Genomic DNA, 22500 nt, shown 5'->3' on the forward strand with positions numbered 1-22500 from the left:
TGCACGTTGTCGGAGCCCGGTTTGCCCCGGGTGCGCACCTCGCCTGCACCTTGGCCGGGGTGGGCACCTTGGCTGGGTTTGCCCAGGGTGCGCTCCGAAGCGGGGTTACTGGAGCGCCCCCTCTTTTTTTGTCAGAGCGTTTGGTGGGGTTTCTCGCATTGGCTCTTCCCAGGCCCGGTTGTTGGGTGCGCTCCCACCCTGGCGCGCGCGAAGTTGGAAGTTGGGTTAATTGCCCGGGCGCGCACCTTCGCCAGGGTGGGCACCTTGGTGCGCACACCTTGGCTGGGCTGCGCACCAGGGCGGGCTCAAGATGGCACCAGCATTCCCTTTTTCTCACTATCTTTCAAAACGGAAATTTTAAAATCTCGTTTTTTTTTTGCCTTTTATGGAAATTAGTGAAGGCATCGCATCAAAGGTGCGCACCTCGCTGCCCACCTTGGTGTGCTCCGAGGTGCCCACCACGGTGCGCAACGCCGGTGCGAACCCGGGAGCGCCCCGATGTGTGCTCCAAGGTGCGGCGTGCACGAAGTCGGACCCCGGTTTGCCCCGGGTGCGCACCTCGCGTGCACCTTGGTGCGCACACCTTGGCTGGGTTGCGCGGCCTGGTGGGCACCATGGTGCGCACCAAGGAGCGCTCCGAAGTGTGCTCCAAGGTGCGGCGTGCACGAAGTCGGAGCCCGGTTTGCCCCGGGTACGCACCTCGCGTGCACCTTCGCCGGGGTGGGCACCTCGGCTGGGTTGCGCGCCCTGGTGCGCACCAAGGAGCGCTCCGAAGTGTGCTCCAAGGTGCGGCGTGCACGAAGTCGGAGCCCGGTTTGCCCCGGGTGCGCACCTTCGCCGCGGTGCGCACCATGGCGTGCACGAAGTCGGAGCCCGGTTTGCCCCGGGTGCGCACCTCGCGTGCACCTTCGGCGGGGTTGCGCGCCCTGGTGGGCACCATGGTGCGCACCAAGGAGCGCTCCGAAGTGTGCTCCAAGGTGCGGCGTGCACGAAGTCGGAGCCCGGTTTGCCCCGGGTGCGCACCTCGCGTGCACCTTCGGCGGGGTTGCGCGCCCTGGTGGGCACCATGGTGCGCACCAAGGAGCGCTCCGAAGTGTGCTCCAAGGTGCGGCGTGCACGAAGTCGGAGCCCGGTTTGCCCCGGGTGCGCACCTCGCGTGCACCTTCGCCGCGGTGGGCACCATGGCGTGCACGAAGTCGGAGCCCGGTTTGCCCCGGGTGCGCACCTCGCGTGCACCTTCGCCGGGGTGGGCACCTCGGCTGGGTTGCGCGCCCTGGTGCGCACCAAGGAGCGCTCCGAAGTGTGCTCCAAGGTGCGGCGTGCACGAAGTCGGAGCCCGGTTTGCCCCGGGTGCGCACCTCGCGTGCACCTTCGCCAGGGTGGGCACCTCGGTGCGCACACCTTCTCAATGTTTTCTTGCCTTTTCTGGAAATTGGTGAAGGCAGCGCATCAAAGGTGCGCACCTCGGTGTGCTCCGAGGTGCGAACCCGAGAGCGCTCCGAGGTGCCCACGAAGTCGAAAGTCGGGTTAATTGCATTGTTTTCCCCGGGTGCGCTCCGAGGTGCGCAACATCGGCGCGCACCAAGGAGGGCTCCGAAGTGTGCTCCAAGGTGCGCACGATGGCGTGCACCTCTGGTGCGCACGATTCGGAGCTCGGTTTGACCGGGGTGCGCACACCTTGGCTGGGTTGCGCACCTTTTGTGCGCTCCAAGGTGCGCACGAAGTCGGAGCTCGGTTTGCCCCGGGTGCGCACCTTCGCCAGGGTGCGCACCTTGATGCGCACGCCTTGGCTGGGCTGCGCACCTTGGTGGGCGCCATGGTGCGCACCTTTCGTGCGCTCCAAGGTGCGCACGAAGTCGGAGCTCGGTTTGCCCCGGGTGCGCACCTTGGTGGGCGCCATGGTGCACTCCGAGGTGCCCAAGATTGGTGCGCACCAAGGAGCGCTCCGAAGTGCGCTCCAAGGTGCGCGCGAAGTCGAAAGTTGGGTTAATTGTCCGGTTTGCCTCGGGTGCGCACCTTGCGTGCACCTTCGCCAGGGTGGGCGCCTTGGTGCGCACACCTTGGCTGGGCTGCGCACACCTTGGCACCCGCGTTTCCTTCATTTTAAATTTTTTTTTTTTACAATCTCTCAAGTGGGAAATTCTATAATCTCAACTTTTTTTGCCTTTTCAGGAAACTTTTGAATGGAGCGCATCATTGGTGCGCTCCGAAGTGTGCTCCAAAGCTCTCTCCAGCTGCGTGCACCTGCCCCGGCCGCGCACCCGGCCCCGCCCAGCTTCGCTCACCTGTCCCGGGCGTCTGGTGCGGAACCTTAGAGTAAGAAACATCACCGTGCACCTTGGCCAACGTGCGCGACTCGACCGAGCGCGCACTGGCCGAGGTGCACACCGATTTCACCTGGGTGCGCGCGCAGCACCTCGGGCGCACCGGGGTGCGCGCACAACGCCCGGGTTGCACCGTGGCCTGTGTGCTCGGGGCGCCTCGGGTGCGCGCTCGGTGTCGCCCCCGCGCGCGCGGTAGTGCGGGCAGCGCACCCCGGCCCGGCCCGGCCCCGACGAGAACGCAAACGGGCAAAAGGTTTATTCAAATAGCATTGCGACGCCCGGCGAAAAACTAAAAAAGGGTGCAACACCGGGACTTCCCGGGAGGTCACCCATCCCAGTACTACTCCGGCCCAAGCGCGCTTAACTGCGGAGTTCTGATGGGATCCGGTGCACTAACGCTGGTATGATCGCACCCGTTATGAGCTTGTCGCAGTGTGTACTTAGCAAACCGCGACCCACGTGCGAATCCACCCCGGCCACCCACCCCCGTCGAGGTGCACACCCTCCCTCGCGAAGTGCGCCCCATTCGCCAAGTGTGAGCCCTGCCCGGGTGCGCGCACCTTGCTAGGGCGTCGGGTGTGCACCCGGCCCGGCCTACGTGCGTGCACCTGGAGGGGGCGTCGTGTGCGTGCAGTGTCCCGTCTGCAACGCGGTGCCCACACACCACCTCGGGCGCAACGACCTGCGCTCACATGTGGGCCGAGTGCACCTTGGTGCATGTTCGGGGCGCCTCGGGTGCACGCTCGATCTTGCCCCGGTGCACCAAGGCGCTCGGTTTGCCCCGGGTGCGCACTTGGTGCAAGGTGGGCACCCAAAATAGGGATCAAGCACCAAAACACAAGTTTCGGGATGCAAAATGGGACCCAAGGACCACAAATGCGTTCCAAGACCCATGATGGGTCCACGAGAACAAAAATGTGTTCCGAGACTTAATAAACAAATATTGGGTTTTAGGAGAAGAAACATGCTCTGATGCCCAAAACGAGAATCGACCCCGAAAAGGCCACAGGCCAAAAGTGGGATGCGAGACAAAAAAAAATGGGACCCGAGGACCAAAATTGGGTTCCCAGGTCGAAGACAGGGCAACCGGACAAGAAACGACCTCTAAGGCTCGAAATGAGTCCCGACGACTAAAACTTGACAAGAAGCACCCATCAGGCACCCAACTCGACACCCATGGGATGCCGACCCACCCGGGCTTCCACCTAGCACACCTTGGCACCCACCCACCCTCGCACCCAACCTCGCACCCAACTTAGCACCTTTGAACCCACATTGGCACTCACCCTGACCCTGGCACCTTGGAACCCACATTGGCACTCACCTTGACCCTGGCACCCACCTTTGCACTCACCTTGGGACCCACCCTGGCTCCCACCTCGGCACCCACCCAGACACCCACCTTGGTTCCTTGGCACCCACCTTGGATCCTTGGCACCCACCCCGACACCCACCTTGGCACGCAACTTGGCTACTTGCCACCCACCTTGGCTCCTTGACGCCCACCCCGACAACCACCCCGTGACCTACCCTGGCTAGGGTTGGTGCACACCCACCCTGGTGCCCACCTTGGCACCCACCCTATGACCCACCTTGGCACGCACCTTAGTACCCACCCCGTTACCCACCCTAGGACCCACCCCGTGACCCACCTTGGCCAGGGTGGGTGCCTTGGTGCGCACAACTTGCCTGGGCTGCACACCAGGGCGGGCTCAAGATGGCACCCGCGTTCCGTTTTTTTCACTATCTTTCAAAACGGAAATTTTAAAATCTCGTTTTTTTCTTTTTTTTGCCTTTTCTGGAAATTAGTGAAGGCAGCGCATCAAAGGTGCGCAATGCTGGTGCGAACCCGGGAGCGCTCCGATGTGTGCTCCAAGGTGCGGCGTGCACGAAGTCCGAGCCCGGTTTGCCCCGGGTGCGCACCTCGCGTGCACCTTCGCCGGGGTGAGCACCTTGGCTGGGTTGCGCGCCCTGGTGCGTACCAAGGAGCGCTCTGAAGTGTGCTCCAAGGTGCGGCGTGCACGAAGTCGGAGCCCGGTTTGCCCCGGGTGTGCACCTCGGGTGCGCACCTCGCGTGCACCTTCGCTGCGGTGGGCACCTTGGCTGGGTTGCGCGCCTTGGTGGGCACCATGCAGTGCACGAAGTCGGAGCCCGGTTTGCCCCGGGCGCGCACCTCCGCCAGGGTGGGCACCTTGGTGCGCACAACTTGCCTGGGCTGCGCATCAGGAAGGGCTCAAGATGGCACCCGCGTTCCGTTTTTTTCACTATCTTTCAGAACGGAAATTTTAAAATATCGTTTTTTTTTGCCTTTTCTGGAAATTAGTGAAGGCAGCGCATCAAAGGTGCGCAACGCTGGTGCGAACCTGGGAGCGCTCCGATGTGTGCTCCAAGGTGCGGCGTGCACGAAGTCGGAGCCCGGTTTGCCTCGGGTGCGCCCTGGTGGGCACCATGGTGCGCACCAAGGAGCGCTCCGAAGTGTGCTCCAAGGTGCGGCCTGCACGAAGTCGGAGCCCGGTTTGCCCCGGGTGTGCACCTCGGGTGGGCACCTTGGTGCGCATGCCTTGCCTGGGCTGCGCACCAGGGCGGGCTCAAGATGGCACCCGCGTTCCTTTTTTTTCACTATCTTTCAAAACGGAAATTTTAAAATCTCATTTTTTTTTGCCTTTTTCTGGAAATTAGTGAAGGCAGCGCATCAAAGGTGCGCACCTCGCTGCCCACCACGGTGCGCAACGCCGGTGGGCACCCGGGAGTGCTTCGAAGTGTGCTCCAAGGTGCTGCGTGCACGTTGTCGGAGCCCGGTTTGCCCCGGGTGCGCACCTCGCGTGCACCTTCGTCGGGGTGGGCACCTTGGCTTGGTTTGCCCCGGCTGCGCTCCGAAGCGGGGTTATTGGAGCGCCGCCTCTTTTTTTGTCGGAGCGTTTGGTGGGGTTTCTCGCATTGGCTCTTCCGAGGCCCGGTTGCCACCCTGGCGCGCACGAAGTCGGAAGTAGGGTTAATTGCCCGGGTGCGCACCTTTGCCAGGGTGGCACCTTACCTGGGCTGCGCACCAGGGCGGGCTCAAGATGGCACGCGCGTTCCGTTTTTTTCACTATCTTTCAAAACGGAAATTTTAAAATCTCCTTTTTTTTTTGCCTTTTCTGGAAATTAGTGAAGGCAGCGCATCAAAGGTGCGCACCTCGCTGCCCACCTTGGTGTGCTCTGAGGTGCGCACCCGGGAGCGCTACGAAGTGTGCTCCAAGGTGCGGCGTGCACGTTGTCGGAGCCCGGTTTGCCCCGGGTGCGCACCTCGCCTGCACCTTGGCCGGGGTGGGCACCTTGGCTGGGTTTGCCCAGGGTGCGCTCCGAAGCGGGGTTACTGGAGCGCCCCCTCTTTTTTTGTCAGAGAGTTTGGTGGGGTTTCTCGCATTGGCTCTTCCCAGGCCCGGTTGTTGGGTGCGCTCCCACCCTGGCGCGCGCGAAGTTGGAAGTTGGGTTAATTGCCCGGGCGCGCACCTTCGCCAGGGTGGGCACCTTGGTGCGCAAACCTTGGCTGGGCTGCGCACCAGGGCGGGCTCAAGATGGCACCAGCATTCCCTTTTTCTCACTATCTTTCAAAACGGAAATTTTAAAATCTCGTTTTTTTTTTGCCTTTTATGGAAATTAGTGAAGGCATCGCATCAAAGGTGCGCACCTCGCTGCCCACCTTGGTGTGCTCCGAGGTGCCCACCACGGTGCGCAACGCCGGTGCGAACCCGGGAGCGCCCCGATGTGTGCTCCAAGGTGCGGCGTGCACGAAGTCGGACCCCGGTTTGCCCCGGGTGCGCACCTCGCGTGCACCTTGGTGCGCACACCTTGGCTGGGTTGCGCGGCCTGGTGGGCACCATGGTGCGCACCAAGGAGCGCTCCGAAGTGTGCTCCAAGGTGCGGCGTGCACGAAGTCGGAGCCCGGTTTGCCCCGGGTGCGCACCTTCGCCGCGGTGGGCACCATGGCGTGCACGAAGTCGGAGCCCGGTTTGCCCCGGGTGCGCACCTCGCGTGCACCTTCGCCGGGGTGGGCACCTCGGCTGGGTTGCGCGCCCTGGTGCGCACCAAGGAGCGCTCTGAAGTGTGCTCCAAGGTGCGGCGTGCACGAAGTCGGAGCCCGGTTTGCCCCGGGTGTGCACCTCGCGTGCACCTTCGCTGCGGTGGGCACCTTGGCTGGGTTGCGCGCCTTGGTGGGCACCATGCAGTGCACGAAGTCGGAGCCCGGTTTGCCCCGGGCGCGCACCTCCGCCAGGGTGGGCACCTTGGTGCGCACAACTTGCCTGGGCTGCGCACCAGGAAGGGCTCAAGATGGCACCCGCGTTCCGTTTTTTTCACTATCTTTCAGAACGGAAATTTTAAAATATCGTTTTTTTTTGCCTTTTCTGGAAATTAGTGAAGGCAGCGCATCAAAGGTGCGCAACGCTGGTGCGAACCTGGGAGCGCTCCGATGTGTGCTCCAAGGTGCGGCGTGCACGAAGTCGGACCCCGATTTGCCCCGGGTGCGCACCTCGCGTGCACCTTGGTGCGCACACCTTGGCTGGGTTGCGCGCCCTGGTGGGCACCATGGTGCGCACCAAGGAGCGCTCCGAAGTGTGCTCCAAGGTGCGGCGTGCACGAAGTCGGAGCCCGGTTTGCCCCGGGTGCGCACCTCGCGTGCACCTTCGCCGCGGTGGGCACCATGGCGTGCACGAAGTCGGAGCCCGGTTTGCCCCGGGTGCGCACCTCGCGTGCACCTTCGCCGGGGTGGGCACCTTGGTGTGCAGACCTTGGCTGGGTTGCGCGCCCTGGTGGGCACCATGGTGCGCACCAAGGAGCGCTCCGAAGTGTGCTCCAAGGTGCGGCCTGCACGAAGTCGGAGCCCGGTTTGCCCCGGGTGTGCACCTCGGGTGGGCACCTTGGTGCGCATGCCTTGCCTGGGCTGCGCACCAGGGCGGGCTCAAGATGGCACCCGCGTTCCTTTTTTTTCACTATCTTTCAAAACGGAAATTTTAAAATCTCATTTTTTTTTGCCTTTTTCTGGAAATTCGTGAAGGCAGCGCATCAAAGGTGCGCACCTCGCTGCCCACCACGGTGCGCAACGCCGGTGGGCACCCGGGAGTGCTTCGAAGTGTGCTCCAAGGTGCTGCGTGCACGTTGTCGGAGCCCGGTTTGCCCCGGGTGCGCACCTCGCGTGCACCTTCGTCGGGGTGGGCACCTTGGCTGGGTTTGCCCCGGCTGCGCTCCGAAGCGGGGTTATTGGAGCGCCGCCTCTTTTTTTGTCGGAGCGTTTGGTGGGGTTTCTCGCATTGGCTCTTCCGAGGCCCGGTTGCCACCCTGGCGCGCACGAAGTCGGAAGTAGGGTTAATTGCCCGGGTGCGCACCTTTGCCAGGGTGGGCACCTTACCTGGGCTGCGCACCAGGGCGGGCTCAAGATGGCACGCGCGTTCCGTTTTTTTCACTATCTTTCAAAACGGAAATTTTAAAATCTCCTTTTTTTTTTGCCTTTTCTGGAAATTAGTGAAGGCAGCGCATCAAAGGTGCGCACCTCGCTGCCCACCTTGGTGTGCTCTGAGGTGCGCACCCGGGAGCGCTACGAAGTGTGCTCCAAGGTGCGGCGTGCACGTTGTCGGAGCCCGGTTTGCCCCGGGTGCGCACCTCGCCTGCACCTTGGCCGGGGTGGGCACCTTGGCTGGGTTTGCCCAGGGTGCGCTCCGAAGCGGGGTTACTGGAGCGCCCCCTCTTTTTTTGTCAGAGCGTTTGGTGGGGTTTCTCGCATTGGCTCTTCCCAGGCCCGGTTGTTGGGTGCGCTCCCACCCTGGCGCGCGCAAAGTTGGAAGTTGGGTTAATTGCCCGGGCGCGCACCTTCGCCAGGGTGGGCACCTTGGTGCGCACACCTTGGCTGGGCTGCGCACCAGGGCGGGCTCAAGATGGCACCAGCATTCCCTTTTTCTCACTATCTTTCAAAACGGAAATTTTAAAATCTCGTTTTTTTTTTGCCTTTTATGGAAATTAGTGAAGGCATCGCATCAAAGGTGCGCACCTCGCTGCCCACCTTGGTGTGCTCCGAGGTGCCCACCACGGTGCGCAACGCCGGTGCGAACCCGGGAGCGCCTCGATGTGTGCTCCAAGGTGCGGCGTGCACGAAGTCGGACCCCGGTTTGCCCCGGGTGCGCACCTCGCGTGCACCTTGGTGCGCACACCTTGGCTGGGTTGCGCGGCCTGGTGGGCACCATGGTGCGCACCAAGGAGCGCTCCGAAGTGTGCTCCAAGGTGCGGCGTGCACGAAGTCGGAGCCCGGTTTGCCCCGGGTACGCACCTCGCGTGCACCTTCGCCGGGGTGGGCACCTCGGCTGGGTTGCGCGCCCTGGTGCGCACCAAGGAGCGCTCCGAAGTGTGCTCCAAGGTGCGGCGTGCACGAAGTCGGAGCCCGGTTTGCCCCGGGTGCGCACCTTCGCCGCGGTGCGCACCATGGCGTGCACGAAGTCGGAGCCCGGTTTGCCCCGGGTGCGCACCTCGCGTGCACCTTCGGCGGGGTTGCGCGCCCTGGTGGGCACCATGGTGCGCACCAAGGAGCGCTCCGAAGTGTGCTCCAAGGTGCGGCGTGCACGAAGTCGGAGCCCGGTTTGCCCCGGGTGCGCACCTCGCGTGCACCTTCGGCGGGGTTGCGCGCCCTGGTGGGCACCATGGTGCGCACCAAGGAGCGCTCCGAAGTGTGCTCCAAGGTGCGGCGTGCACGAAGTCGGAGCCCGGTTTGCCCCGGGTGCGCACCTCGCGTGCACCTTCGCCGCGGTGGGCACCATGGCGTGCACGAAGTCGGAGCCCGGTTTGCCCCGGGTGCGCACCTCGCGTGCACCTTCGCCGGGGTGGGCACCTCGGCTGGGTTGCGCGCCCTGGTGCGCACCAAGGAGCGCTCCGAAGTGTGCTCCAAGGTGCGGCGTGCACGAAGTCGGAGCCCGGTTTGCCCCGGGTGCGCACCTCGCGTGCACCTTCGCCAGGGTGGGCACCTCGGTGCGCACACCTTCTCAATGTTTTCTTGCCTTTTCTGGAAATTGGTGAAGGCAGCGCATCAAAGGTGCGCACCTCGGTGTGCTCCGAGGTGCGAACCCGAGAGCGCTCCGAGGTGCCCACGAAGTCGAAAGTCGGGTTAATTGCATTGTTTTCCCCGGGTGCGCTCCGAGGTGCGCAACATCGGCGCGCACCAAGGAGGGCTCCGAAGTGTGCTCCAAGGTGCGCACGATGGCGTGCACCTCTGGTGCGCACGATTCGGAGCTCGGTTTGACCGGGGTGCGCACACCTTGGCTGGGTTGCGCACCTTTTGTGCGCTCCAAGGTGCGCACGAAGTCGGAGCTCGGTTTGCCCCGGGTGCGCACCTTCGCCAGGGTGCGCACCTTGATGCGCACGCCTTGGCTGGGCTGCGCACCTTGGTGGGCGCCATGGTGCGCACCTTTCGTGCGCTCCAAGGTGCGCACGAAGTCGGAGCTCGGTTTGCCCCGGGTGCGCACCTTGGTGGGCGCCATGGTGCACTCCGAGGTGCCCAAGATTGGTGCGCACCAAGGAGCGCTCCGAAGTGCGCTCCAAGGTGCGCGCGAAGTCGAAAGTTGGGTTAATTGTCCGGTTTGCCTCGGGTGCGCACCTTGCGTGCACCTTCGCCAGGGTGGGCGCCTTGGTGCGCACACCTTGGCTGGGCTGCGCACACCTTGGCACCCGCGTTTCCTTCATTTTAAATTTTTTTTTTTTACAATCTCTCAAGTGGGAAATTCTATAATCTCAACTTTTTTTGCCTTTTCAGGAAACTTTTGAATGGAGCGCATCATTGGTGCGCTCCGAAGTGTGCTCCAAAGCTCTCTCCAGCTGCGTGCACCTGCCCCGGCCGCGCACCCGGCCCCGCCCAGCTTCGCTCACCTGTCCCGGGCGTCTGGTGCGGAACCTTAGAGTAAGAAACATCACCGTGCACCTTGGCCAACGTGCGCGACTCGACCGAGCGCGCACTGGCCGAGGTGCACACCGATTTCACCTGGGTGCGCGCGCAGCACCTCGGGCGCACCGGGGTGCGCGCACAACGCCCGGGTTGCACCGTGGCCTGTGTGCTCGGGGTGCCTCGGGTGCGCGCTCGGTGTCGCCCCCGCGCGCGCGGTAGTGCGGGCAGCGCACCCCGGCCCGGCCCGGCCCCGACGAGAACGCAAACGGGCAAAAGGTTTATTCAAATAGCATTGCGACGCCCGGCGAAAAACTAAAAAAGGGTGCAACACTGGGACTTCCCGGGAGGTCACCCATCCCAGTACTACTCCGGCCCAAGCGCGCTTAACTGCGGAGTTCTGATGGGATCCGGTGCACTAATGCTGGTATGATCGCACCCGTTATGAGCTTGTCGCAGTGTGTACTTAGCAAACCGCGACCCACGTGCGAATCCACCCCGGCCACCCACCCCCGTCGAGGTGCACACCCTCCCTCGCGAAGTGCGCCCCGTTCGCCAAGTGTGAGCCCTGCCCGGGTGCGCGCACCTTGCTAGGGCGTCGGGTGTGCACCCGGCCCGGCCTACGTGCGTGCACCTGGAGGGGGCGTCGTGTGCGTGCAGTGTCCCGTCTGCAACGCGGTGCCCACACACCACCTCGGGCGCAACGACCTGCGCTCACATGTGGGCCGAGTGCACCTTGGTGCATGTTCGGGGCGCCTCGGGTGCACGCTCGATCTTGCCCCGGTGCACCAAGGCGCTCGGTTTGCCCCGGGTGCGCACTTGGTGCAAGGTGGGCACCCAAAATAGGGATCAAGCACCAAAACACAAGTTTCGGGATGCAAAATGGGACCCAAGGACCACAAATGCGTTCCAAGACCCATGATGGGTCCACGAGAACAAAAATGTGTTCCGAGACTTAATAAACAAATATTGGGTTTTAGGAGAAGAAACATGCTCTGATGCCCAAAACGAGAATCGACCCCGAAAAGGCCACAGGCCAAAAGTGGGATGCGAGACAAAAAAAAATGGGACCCGAGGACCAAAATTGGGTTCCCAGGTCGAAGACAGGGCAACCGGACAAGAAACGACCTCTAAGGCTCGAAATGAGTCCCGACGACTAAAACTTGACAAGAAGCACCCATCAGGCACCCAACTCGACACCCATGGGATGCCGACCCACCCGGGCTTCCACCTAGCACACCTTGGCACCCACCCACCCTCGCACCCAACCTCGCACCCAACTTAGCACCTTTGAACCCACATTGGCACTCACCCTGACCCTGGCACCTTGGAACCCACATTGGCACTCACCTTGACCCTGGCACCCACCTTTGCACTCACCTTGGGACCCACCCTGGCTCCCACCTCGGCACCCACCCAGACACCCACCTTGGTTCCTTGGCACCCACCTTGGATCCTTGGCACCCACCCCGACACCCACCTTGGCACGCAACTTGGCTACTTGCCACCCACCTTGGCTCCTTGACGCCCACCCCGACAACCACCCCGTGACCTACCCTGGCTAGGGTTGGTGCACACCCACCCTGGTGCCCACCTTGGCACCCACCCTATGACCCACCTTGGCACGCACCTTAGTACCCACCCCGTTACCCACCCTAGGACCCACCCCGTGACCCACCTTGGCCAGGGTGGGTGCACCCACCCTGGTGCCCACCTTGGCACCCACCCATCCTAGCACCCAGCCTGTGACCGGGCTTGGAACCCAACCTTGCACCCGCACCCGTCTTGGCCAGTGTGGGTGCGCACCCATCCTGGCACCCACGTTGTGACACACCCTTTAACCCACGCACCCTAGCACCCACGTTGGCACCCACCTTGGAACCCAACCTAGCAACTTGGCACCCACCCCGTGACCCACCTTGGCATCCACCATAGCAGTCGCCGACTTGGCACCCACCTCGGCACCCACCTTGACACTTGTGGACCCACCTTGCCACTCACCCTAGCATCGACCCATCCTAGCACCCACCCTGGCACCTTTGCACCCTAGCACTCACCCATCCTAGCACCTAACCTGTGACCCACCTTGACACTCACCCTCGCACCCACCTTGGAACCCAACCTAGCACCCACCCACCCTGACACCAACCCTAGCACCTACCCACCCTTGCACCCACCCTGTGACCCATCTTGGCACCCACCCATCCTACCACTCAACCTATCACCCACCTTCTCACCCACCTTGGCATCCACCTTAGCACCCACCCACACTGGCACCTTGGCACCCACCTCGGGCAAGGTGGGTGCACACCCACCCTGGCACCCAATTTAGAACCCACCGAGCATGTTACCCACCTTGGCACCCACATTGCAGCCCACCCTAGTACCCACCCTATGACCCACATTGGCATCCACACCCTAGCACCCAGGCACCTCGACACCCGCCTTGACACCCACCCTAGCACTGAACCTGTGACCCACCTTGGAACTCACCCTAGAACCCACCCACCCTGTGAACCACCTTGGCATCCACCTTAGCACCCACCCACCTTGGCACCCACTCTAGCACTCACCCATCCTAACACCCAACTTGTTACCCACCTTGGCACCCGCCCTCGCGTCCACCTTGAAACCCACCCTAGCACCCACCCACGCAGGAGCCCACCTTGGCACCCAACCTAACACCCACGCATCCTGGCACCCAACTTGTGACCCACCTTGGAACCCACCCTAGTACCCACCTTTGAACCCACTATATCACCAACCCACCTTGGCACCCACCCTATGACCCTCTTTGGAATCCACCCTAGCACGCACCCACCCTGGCACCCACCATGGAGCGCACCCTAGCACCCACCCACCTCGGCACGCACCTCAACACCCACCTTGGTGTGCGCACTGCGCCAACCTCTCAAAGACCCTATGTGGTGCGCTCCAAAGTGTACACCTTTGGTGCGCTCCAAGGTGCGCACCTTTGGTGCACACCGAGGTGCACACCAAAGTGTGCACCGAGGTGAGCACCAAAGTGCACTCCAGGGTGCACACCAAGGCGTGCACCTTTGGTGCGGTCAATGCAAACGAATTCGGAAGTTGGGGTCGATGTCCTAATCGCTGCTGCAGACTACACGTATGAGAATCGGACAAATAGCTTTATATAGGGGAGGTGTTGCGTTTGATGGGTCGACTCCCCTGGTTGTGTGCACTGCACCAACTTCAAAGACCCTGTCTTGTTTAAGAAGTCAAAAGTTGGGGTGGATGTCCTAATCATTGCTGCAGTCTACGCATGTATGAGAATCAGACAAATAGCTTATATAGGGGAGGTGTTGCATTCGGTGGGTTGACTCCCCTGGTTGTGCGCACTGCGCCAACCTCAAAGACCCCGCATAGCAGAAGAAGTCGGAAGTCGGATTTTGGTGAGCACCAAGGCGTGCACCTTTGGTGCGGTCAACGCAGACGAATTCAGAAGTTGGGGTGGATGTCCTAATCGTTGTTGCAGGCTACACATGTATGAGAATCAGACAAATAGCTTATATAGGGGAGGTGTTGGGTTTGATGGGTCAACTCCCTTGGTTGTGCGCATTACGCCAACCTCAAAGACCTTGTTTTCGTTAAGAAGTCAAAAGTTGGGGTCAATGTCCTAATGGCTCCTGCAGGCTACACATGTATGAGAATCGGACAAATAGCTTATATAGGGGAGGTGTTGGGTTTGATGGGTCGACTCCCCTGGTTGTGCGCATTACGTCAACCTCAAAGACCTTGTTTTCGTTAAGAAGTCAAAAGTTGGGGTCGATGTCCTAATTGCTCCTGTAGACTACACATGTATGAGAATCAGACAAATAGCTTATATAGGGGAGGTGTTGGGTTTGATGGGTTGACTCCCCTAGTTGTTCGCATTACACCAACCTCAAAGACCTTGTTTTCGTTTAGAAGCCGAAAGTTGGGGTCGATGTCCTAATTGCTCCTGCAGGCTACGCATGTATGAGAATCAGACAAATAGCTTATATAGGGGAGGTGTTGGGTTTGATGGGTCGACTCCCCTGGTTGTGCGCATTGCGCCAACCTCAAAGACCCTGCATTGCGGATGAAGTCGAAAGTCAGAGTTTGGTGTGCTACAAGGTGTGGTCGAAGGTGCTCACCTAGGTGTGCACCTTTGGAGCACAGGAAAAGTGCCCTCCAAAAGTGCGCACCTTTGGAGTGCACAAAAGTGCCCTCCAAAAGTGCGCACCTTTGGAGCGCAGAAAAGTGCCCTCCAAAAAGTGCCCTCCAAAAGTGCGCACCTTTGGAGCGCAGAAAAGTGCCCTCCAAAAAGTGCCCTCCAAAAGTGCGCACCTTTGGAGCGCAGAAAAGTGCCCTCCAAAAAGTGCCCTCCAAAAGTGCGCACCTTTGGAGCGCAGAAAAGTGCCCTCCAAAAAGTGCCCTCCAAAAGTGCGCACCTTTGGAGCGCAGAAAAGTGCCCTCCAAAAAGTGCCCTCCAAAAGTGCGCACCTTTGGAGCGCAGAAAAGTGCCCTCCAAAAAGTGCCCTCCAAAAGTGCGCACCTTTGGAGCGCAGAAAAGTGCCCTCCAAAAAGTGCCCTCCAAAAGTGCGCACCTTTGGAGCGCAGAAAAGTGCCCTCCAAAAGTGCGCACCTTTGGAGCGCACAAAAGTGCCCTCCAAAAGTGCGCACTTTTGGTGCGCACCAAGGCGCTGGTTCGGTCGTTGCAGGCGAGTTCGGAAGTTGGGGTCGATGTCCTGAGCGGAGGTGCAAACTACACAGGTGTCGGAATCGGACAAATAGCTTATATAGGGGAGGTGTATGCTTCGATGGGTCGACTCCCCAGGTTGAGCGCACCGCGCCAACCTCAAAGACCCTACGGTATGGATGAAGTCGGAAGTTGGGTCCGATGACCGATTCGATTAGTAGGTATGCTCATGAGGTCGGAATTTGGGTCCGATGACCTGCCATGTGCAGGAAGGCGAATGTTGACACTGTGCGTTGCAAGGTGCACACCAAGGCGCTGGTGCGGTCTTTTTAGTCGAGTTCGGAAGTTGGGGTCGATGTCCTGATCGGAGGTGCAAGCTACACAGGTGTGGGAATCGGACAAATAGCTTATATAGGGGAGGTGTATGCTTCGTTGGGTCGACTCCCCGGGTTGAGCGCACCGCGCCAACCTCAAAGACCCTACGGTATGGATGAAGTCGGAAGTTGGGTCCGATGACCGATTCGATATGTAGGCATACTCGCGAGGTCGGAATTTGGGTCCGATGACCTGCCACGTGCAGGAAGGCGAATGTTGGCACTGTGCGTTGCAAGGTGCGCACCAAGGCGCTGGTTCGGTCGTTGGAGGCGAGTTCGGAAGTTGGGGTCGATGTCTTGATCGGAGGTGCAAACTACACAGGTGTGGGAATCGGACAAATAGCTTATATAGGGGAGGTGTATGCTTCGTTGGGTCGACTCCCCGGGTTGAGCGCACCGCGCCAACCTCAAAGACCCTACGGTATGGATGAAGTCGGAAGTTGGGTCCGATGACCGATTCGATATGTAGGCATACTCGCGAGGTCGGAATTTGGGTCCGATGACCTGCCATGTGCAGGAAGGCGAATGTTGGGACTGTGCGTCGCAAGGTGCGCACCAAGGCGCTGGTGCCGTCGTTGCAGTCGAGTTCGGAAGTTGGGGTCGATGTCCTGGTCAGAGGTGCAAACTACACAGGTGTGGGAATCGGACAAATAGCTTATATAGGGGAGGTGTATGCTTCGATGGGTCGACTCCCTGGGTTGAGCGCACCGCGCCAACCTCAAAGACCCTACAGTATGGATGAAGTCGGAAGTTGGGTCCGATGACCGATTCGATACGTAGGCATATTGGCGAGGTCTGAATTTGTGTCCGATGACCTGCCATGCGCAGGAAGGCGGAATTTGGGTCCGATGACCGAGTTGATGGCGTGCCATGCGCAGAAAGGCGGAATTTGGGTCCGATGACCGAGTTGATGTTGATGGCCCGCCATGCACAGGAAGGCGGAATTTGGGTCCGATGACCGATTTGAAGGCGTGCCATACGCAAAAAGGCGGAGTTTGGGTCCGATGACCGAGTTGATATTGATGGCCCGCCATGCGCAGGAAGGCGGAATTTGGGTCCGATGACCTGACATACGCATGGAGTCCGACTCGGGGGCCGATGTTCGATTCGATGACTTGCATTGTGGGTAAAGTCGGAAGTTGTGGTCTTTGACCCGATTCGATGACCAGACTTCGGCTGCTTGAGAATCGGACAAATAACTTATATAGGGGAGGTAGTGTTCTCGAGCATCCTCCCCCCGTGCCCGTTTATGTCGATTGATGCTGGTGCTCGACTGGTTGGAGCGCTCGGATGCAAAAATCTTGCACCAGGATTTATCGATTGTGATGGACACGGCAAGTCTCCTGATTGCTATGCAGGAGCTCATCGTGAATCTCTATGCGGCCTTGGTATGGACTCGACCTGCGGAATGGTTCGGCAATGGTAGTCGCTCCAACACGTCCTTGCAATGGCCACAGAGGTGATTCGACTAGAGCTCCAGTCTAGCTTTTGGGTTGCTTGGCGGACTGGTATAGCCGCGATCGAGTTCCGGCCATGAACGTTTTAGATAGCTCTTGGGCTTTCTGGGACGGAAGTCGGAAGTTTGGGCTGTTGTCCGATTTGATGACCATTCTTCGGATGTGTGAGAATCGGACAAATAACTTATATAGGGGACTGTGTTGTCTCACGCAGCCCCCTCCGTGCCCCTCTATCTCGACCGATGTTGGTGCTTGAAAGGGTTGGGATCGCTCGGATTTATAAACGTGCACCACCATTTGTCGAGTGTGAGGGACGCGGCAGGTCTCCTAAATGCTATGCGGGCGCTCTCTGAGAATCTCTATCCGGCCTCGACACAGACTAGTCTTGCTGAATGGTTTGGCACTGGTAGTCGATCCAACACGTCGTTGTTGTGGCCGCCTAGGCGATTCGATTCGAGCCCCCGTCTAGCTTTTGGGTTGCTTGGCGGATTTTGCCCTATCCGCAAGTGAGCTCGGTCCCTAAACGTTCGAGAAACCCGATTGCTATGCGCCGACTCTCTTTCTTGCGAGCCTCCATCTAGCTTTTGGGTCTCTACGGAACGGAAGTCGGAATCTGGGACCGTTGTTTGATTCGACGAGGCAGACTACGGTTGTGCGAGAATCGGACAAATAACTTATATAGGGGAGGTGTTGACTGGAGCATTCTCCCCCGTGCCCCTCTAACTCGACCAATGCTGGCGCTCGAACGGTGGTAGCGCTCGGATTTTCATTGAGCGCCAGCATTGGTCGATTTAGAGGGGCATGCGAGATTCCCGAATGCTATGCGAGGGCTCTAACGGAAATGTCTATTGGTTTCGGTATGGATGCAATTGCGAGTGGTTCGGCAAAGGTAGTCGTTCCGATGCGTCCATGTCGTGGCCAAATCGATAATTCGATTTGAGCCCTCGTATAGCATTTGGGTCTCTCGATGTGATTCCGCATTCCAGTCCCTTTGGGCACTGCTTGAGCCGCATCCCAGGGGGTTCCCTTCCCAATAATCTGCCTCGCAACCCGATTGCTATGCGGTGAGGCTCCTCGGCCGCCTCGGAACTATCTGTGTATCAGACGCATCGCGGGATAAGGGGTTGGCAACGGTAGTCGCCCCAAGCGCGTCCGATGCTTGGACCATTCCGAGGCGGCCCTGAAGCCTCTTCCGTCTAGCCGTTGGGTCCTTCTCGCCGCATCCCTCGCCTCGCACCCCGATTGCTATGCGGTGAGGCTCCTCGGCCGCCTCGGAACTATCTGTGTATCGGACGCGTCGCGGGATAAGGGGTTGTCACTGGTAGTCGCCCCAAGCGCGTCCGATGCTTGGACCATTCCGAGGCGGCCCTGAAGCCTCTTCCGTCTAGCCGTTGGGTCCTTCTCGCCGCATCCCTCGCCTCGCACCCCGATTGCTATGCGGTGAGGCTCCTCGGCCGCCTCGGAACTATCTGTGTATCGGACGCGTCGCGGGATAAGGGGTTGTCATTGGTAGTCGCCCCAAGCGCGTCCGATGCTTGGACCATTCCGAGGCGGCCCTGAAGCCTCTTCCGTCTAGCCGTTGGGTCCTTCTCGCCGCATCCCTCGCCTCGCACCCCGATTGCTATGCGGTGAGGCTCCTCGGCCGCCTCGGAACTATCTGTGTATCGGACGCGTCGCGGGATAAGGGGTTGTCACTGGTAGTCGCCCCAAGCGCGTCCGATGCTTGGACCATTCCGAGGCGGCCCTGAAGCCTCTTCCGTCTAGCCGTTGGGTCCTTCTCGCCGCATCCCTCGCCTCGCACCCCGATTGCTATGCGGTGAGGCTCCTCGGCCGCCTCGGAACTATCTGTGTATCGGACGCGTCGCGGGATAAGGGGTTGTCACTGGTAGTCGCCCCAAGCGCGTTCGATGCTTGGACCATTCCGAGGCGGCCCTGAAGCCTCTTCCGTCTAGCCGTTGGGTCCTTCTCGCCGCATCCCTCGCCTCGCACCCCGATTGCTATGCGGTGAGGCTCCTCGGCCGCCTTGGAACTATCTGTGTATCGGACGCGTCGCGGGATAAGGGGTTGTCACTGGTAGTCGCCCCAAGCGCGTCCGATGCTTGGACCATTCCGAGGCGGACCCGAAGCCTCTTCCGTCTAGCCGTTGGGTCCTTCTCGCCGCATCCTTCGCCTCGCACCCCGATTGCTATGCGGTGAGGCTCCTCGGCCGCCTCGGAACTATCTGTGTATCGGACGCGTCGCGGGATAAGGGGTTGTCACTGGTAGTCGCCCCAAGCGCGTCCGATGCTTGGACCATTCCGAGGCGGACCCGAAGCCTCTTCCGTCTAGCCGTTGGGTCCTTCTCGCCGCATCCCTCGCCTCGCACCCCGATTGCTATGCGGTGAGGCTCCTCGGCCGCCTTGGAACTATCTGTGTATCGGACGCGTCGCGGGATAAGGGGTTGTCACTGGTAGTCGCCCCAAGCGCGTCCGATGCTTGGACCATTCCGAGGCGGACCCGAAGCCTCTTCCGTCTAGCCGTTGGGTCCTTCTCGCCGCATCCCTCGCCTCGCACCCCGATTGCTATGCGGTGAGGCTCCTCGGCCGCCTTGGAACTATCTGTGTATCGGACGCGTCGCGGGATAAGGGGTTGTCACTGGTAGTCGCCCCAAGCGCGTCCGATGCTTGGACCATTCCGAGGCGGACCCGAAGCCTCTTCCGTCTAGCCGTTGGGTCCTTCTCGCCGCATCCCTCGCCTCGCACCCCGATTGCTATGCGGTGAGGCTCCTCGGCCGCCTTGGAACTATCTGTGTATCGGACGCGTCGCGGGATAAGGGGTTGTCACTGGTAGTCGCCCCAAGCGCGTCCGATGCTTGGACCATTCCGAGGCGGCCCCGAAGCCTCTTCCGTGTAGCCGTTGGGTCCTTCTCGCCGCATCCCTCGCCTCGCACCCCGATTGCTATGCGGTGAGGCTCCTCGGCCGCCTTGGAACTATCTGTGTATCGGACGCGTCGCGGGATAAGGGGTTGTCACTGGTAGTCGCCCCAAGCGCGTCCGATGCTTGGACCATTCCGAGGCGGCCCCGAAGCCTCTTCCGTGTAGCCGTTGGGTCCTTCTCGCCGCATCCCTCGCCTCGCACCCCGATTGCTATGCGGTGAGGCTCCTCGGCCGCCTTGGAACTATCTGTGTATCGGACGCGTCGCGGGATAAGGGGTTGTCACTGGTAGTCGCCCCAAGCGCGTCCGATGCTTGGACCATTCCGAGGCGGACCTGAAGCCTCTTCCCTCTAGCCGTTGGGGCTTTCTCGCCGCATCCCTCGCCTCGCACCCCGATTGCTATGCTGTGAGGCTCCTCGGCCGCCTTGGAACTATCTGTGTATCGGACGCATCGCGGGATAAGGGGTTGGCAGTGGTAGTCGCCCCAAGCGCATCCGATGCTTGGACCATTCCGAGGCGGCCCTGCAGCCTCTTCCGTCTAGCCGTTGGGGCCATCTCGCCGCATCCCCCACCTCGCACCACGATTGCTATGCGGTGAGGCTCCTTGGCCGCCTCGGAACTATCTGTGTATCGGACGCATCGCGGGATAAGGGGTTGTCACTGGTAGTCGCCCCAAGCGCGTCCGATGCTTGGACTATTCCGAGGCGGCCCTGCAGCCTCTTCCGTCTAGCCGTTGGGGCCATCTCGCTGCATCCCCCACCTCCTCGGCCGCCTCGGAACTATCTGTGTATCGGACGCATCGCGGGATAAGGGGTTGGCAGTGGTAGTCGCCCCAAGCGCGTCCGATGCTTGGACTATTCCGAGGCAGCCCTGCAGCCTCTTCCGTCTAGCCTTTGGGGCCATCTCGCCGCATCCCTCGCCTCGCACCCCGATTGCTATGCGGTGAGGCTCCTCGGCCGCCTGGGAACTATCTTCGTATCGGACGCATCGCGGGATAAGGGGTTGTCACTGGTAGTCGCCCCAAGCGCGTCCGATGCTTGGACTATTCCGAGGCGGCCCTGTGGCCTCTTCCGTCTAGCCGTTGGGGCCATCTCGCCGCATCCCCCACCTCGCACCCCGATTGCTATGCGGTGAGGCTCTTCGGCCGCCTTGGAACTATCTTCGTATCGGACGCATCGCGGGATAAGGGGTTGTCACTGGTAGTGGCCCCAAGCGCGTCCGATGCTTGGACTATTCCGAGGCGGCCCTGCAGCCTCTTCCGTCTAGCCGTTGGGGCCATCTCGCCGCATCCCCCACCTCGCACCCCGATTGCTATGCGGTGAGGCTCCTCGGCCGCCTTGGAACTATCTTCGTATCGGACGCATCGCGGGATAAGGGGTTGTCACTGGTAGTCGCCCCAAGCGCGTCCGATGCTTGGACTATTCCGACGCGGCCCTGTGGCCTCTTCCGTCTAGCCGTTGGGGCCATCTCGCCGCATCCCCCACCTCGCACCCCGATTGCTATGCGGTGAGGCTCCTCGGCCGCCTTGGAACCATCTTCGTATCGGACGCATCGCGGGATAGGGGGCTGTCACTGGTAGTCGCCCCAAGCGTGTCCGATGCTTGGACCATTCCTAGGCGGCCCTGAAGCCTCTTCCGTCTAGCCGTTGGGGCCTTCCCGCCCCATCCCTCGCCTCGCACCCCCGATTGCTATGCGGTGAGGCTCCTCGGCCGCCTTGGAACCATCTGTGTATCGGACGCATCGCGGGATAAGGGGTTGGCACTGGCAGTCGCCCCAAGCGCGTCCGATGCTTGGACCATTCCGAGGTGGCCCTGAAGCCTCTTCCGTCTAGCCGTTGGGGCCTTCCCGCCCCATCCCTCGCCTCGCACCCCGATTGATATGCGGTGAGGCTCCTCGGCCGCCTTGGAACTATCTGTGTATCGGACGCATCGCGGGATAAGGGGTTGGCACTGGTAGTCGTCCCAATCGCATCCGATGCTTGGACCATTCCGAGGCGGCCCTGCAGCCTCTTCCGTTTAGCCGTCGGGGCCTTCCCGCCGCATCCGTCGCCTCGCATCCCGATTCCTATGCGGTGAGTCTTCTCGGCCGCCGCGGAACTATACCTGTTATTGCTACTGCATCCTTCGGCTGGTAACCTCCTCTGCCGCCTTGGAACGTTCTCTTTGTCGGACGCGTCGCGGGATAAGGGGTTGGCACTGGTAGTCGCCCCAAGCGCGCCCGATGCATAGACCGCTCCGAGTCGACCTTGCTTTCAGCCTCTCACATGCATAGACCTCTCTGAGTCGACCCTGCAGCCTCTCACGTTTAGCCTTTGGAATCTCGCCTCACAACATGATTGCTATCCTTGATGCATCCCTTGCCTCGAGCCCTGATTGCTTTCTTGGCTGCATCCCTCCTCTCCTCACAGCCCGGTTGTCATCACTGCTTCATCCGTCGCTTCATGCATTCTGGCTGCTGGGCCCTTCCCACCGCACACCTCGATTGCTATCTCTTCTGCATCACACACCCCGATTGCTATCTCTGCTACATCCCTCGGCTCTCACTTCTGCATCCTTCGCCTCACACCTCGATTGCTATCAATGCTGCATCCGTAACCTCACACCCCGATTGCTATGCGGGGAGGCTCCTTGGCCGCCTTGGAAATTTCTGTGTGTCGGACGCACCGCGGGATAAGGGGTTGGCACTGGTAGTCGCCCCAAGTGCGCCCGATTCTTAGACCGCTTCGAGGTGACCTCGTAGCCTCTTTCGTCCAGGCTTCCTGCCTTCAACGCCCTTTTTACACCTCGATTGCTATGCGCGGGCTCGTTGGCGTCTATCACCTCTCTGCGAAGAGTGGCACGATGATTGTTGGGG

The 22500-nt window shown here is 60.9% G+C and overlaps 2 non-coding genes across 2 annotated transcripts; both read right to left on the reverse strand.

The window, feature by feature from the left end:
• Positions 1-2620: 2620 nt before the first annotated feature.
• On the reverse strand, positions 2621-2739 carry LOC131867081 (5S ribosomal RNA). Its single transcript, XR_009365675.1, has one exon. It is a non-coding gene; the product is annotated as a 5S ribosomal RNA (ribosomal RNA).
• A 7804-nt stretch (positions 2740-10543) lies between these two features.
• On the reverse strand, positions 10544-10662 carry LOC131867097 (5S ribosomal RNA). The gene has a single exon (XR_009365691.1). It is a non-coding gene; the product is annotated as a 5S ribosomal RNA (ribosomal RNA).
• Positions 10663-22500: the final 11838 nt, after the last annotated feature.

This window comes from Cryptomeria japonica, unplaced genomic scaffold (genome assembly GCF_030272615.1).
Source record: "Cryptomeria japonica unplaced genomic scaffold, Sugi_1.0 HiC_scaffold_163, whole genome shotgun sequence".
NCBI lineage: Eukaryota > Viridiplantae > Streptophyta > Pinopsida > Cupressales > Cupressaceae > Cryptomeria > Cryptomeria japonica.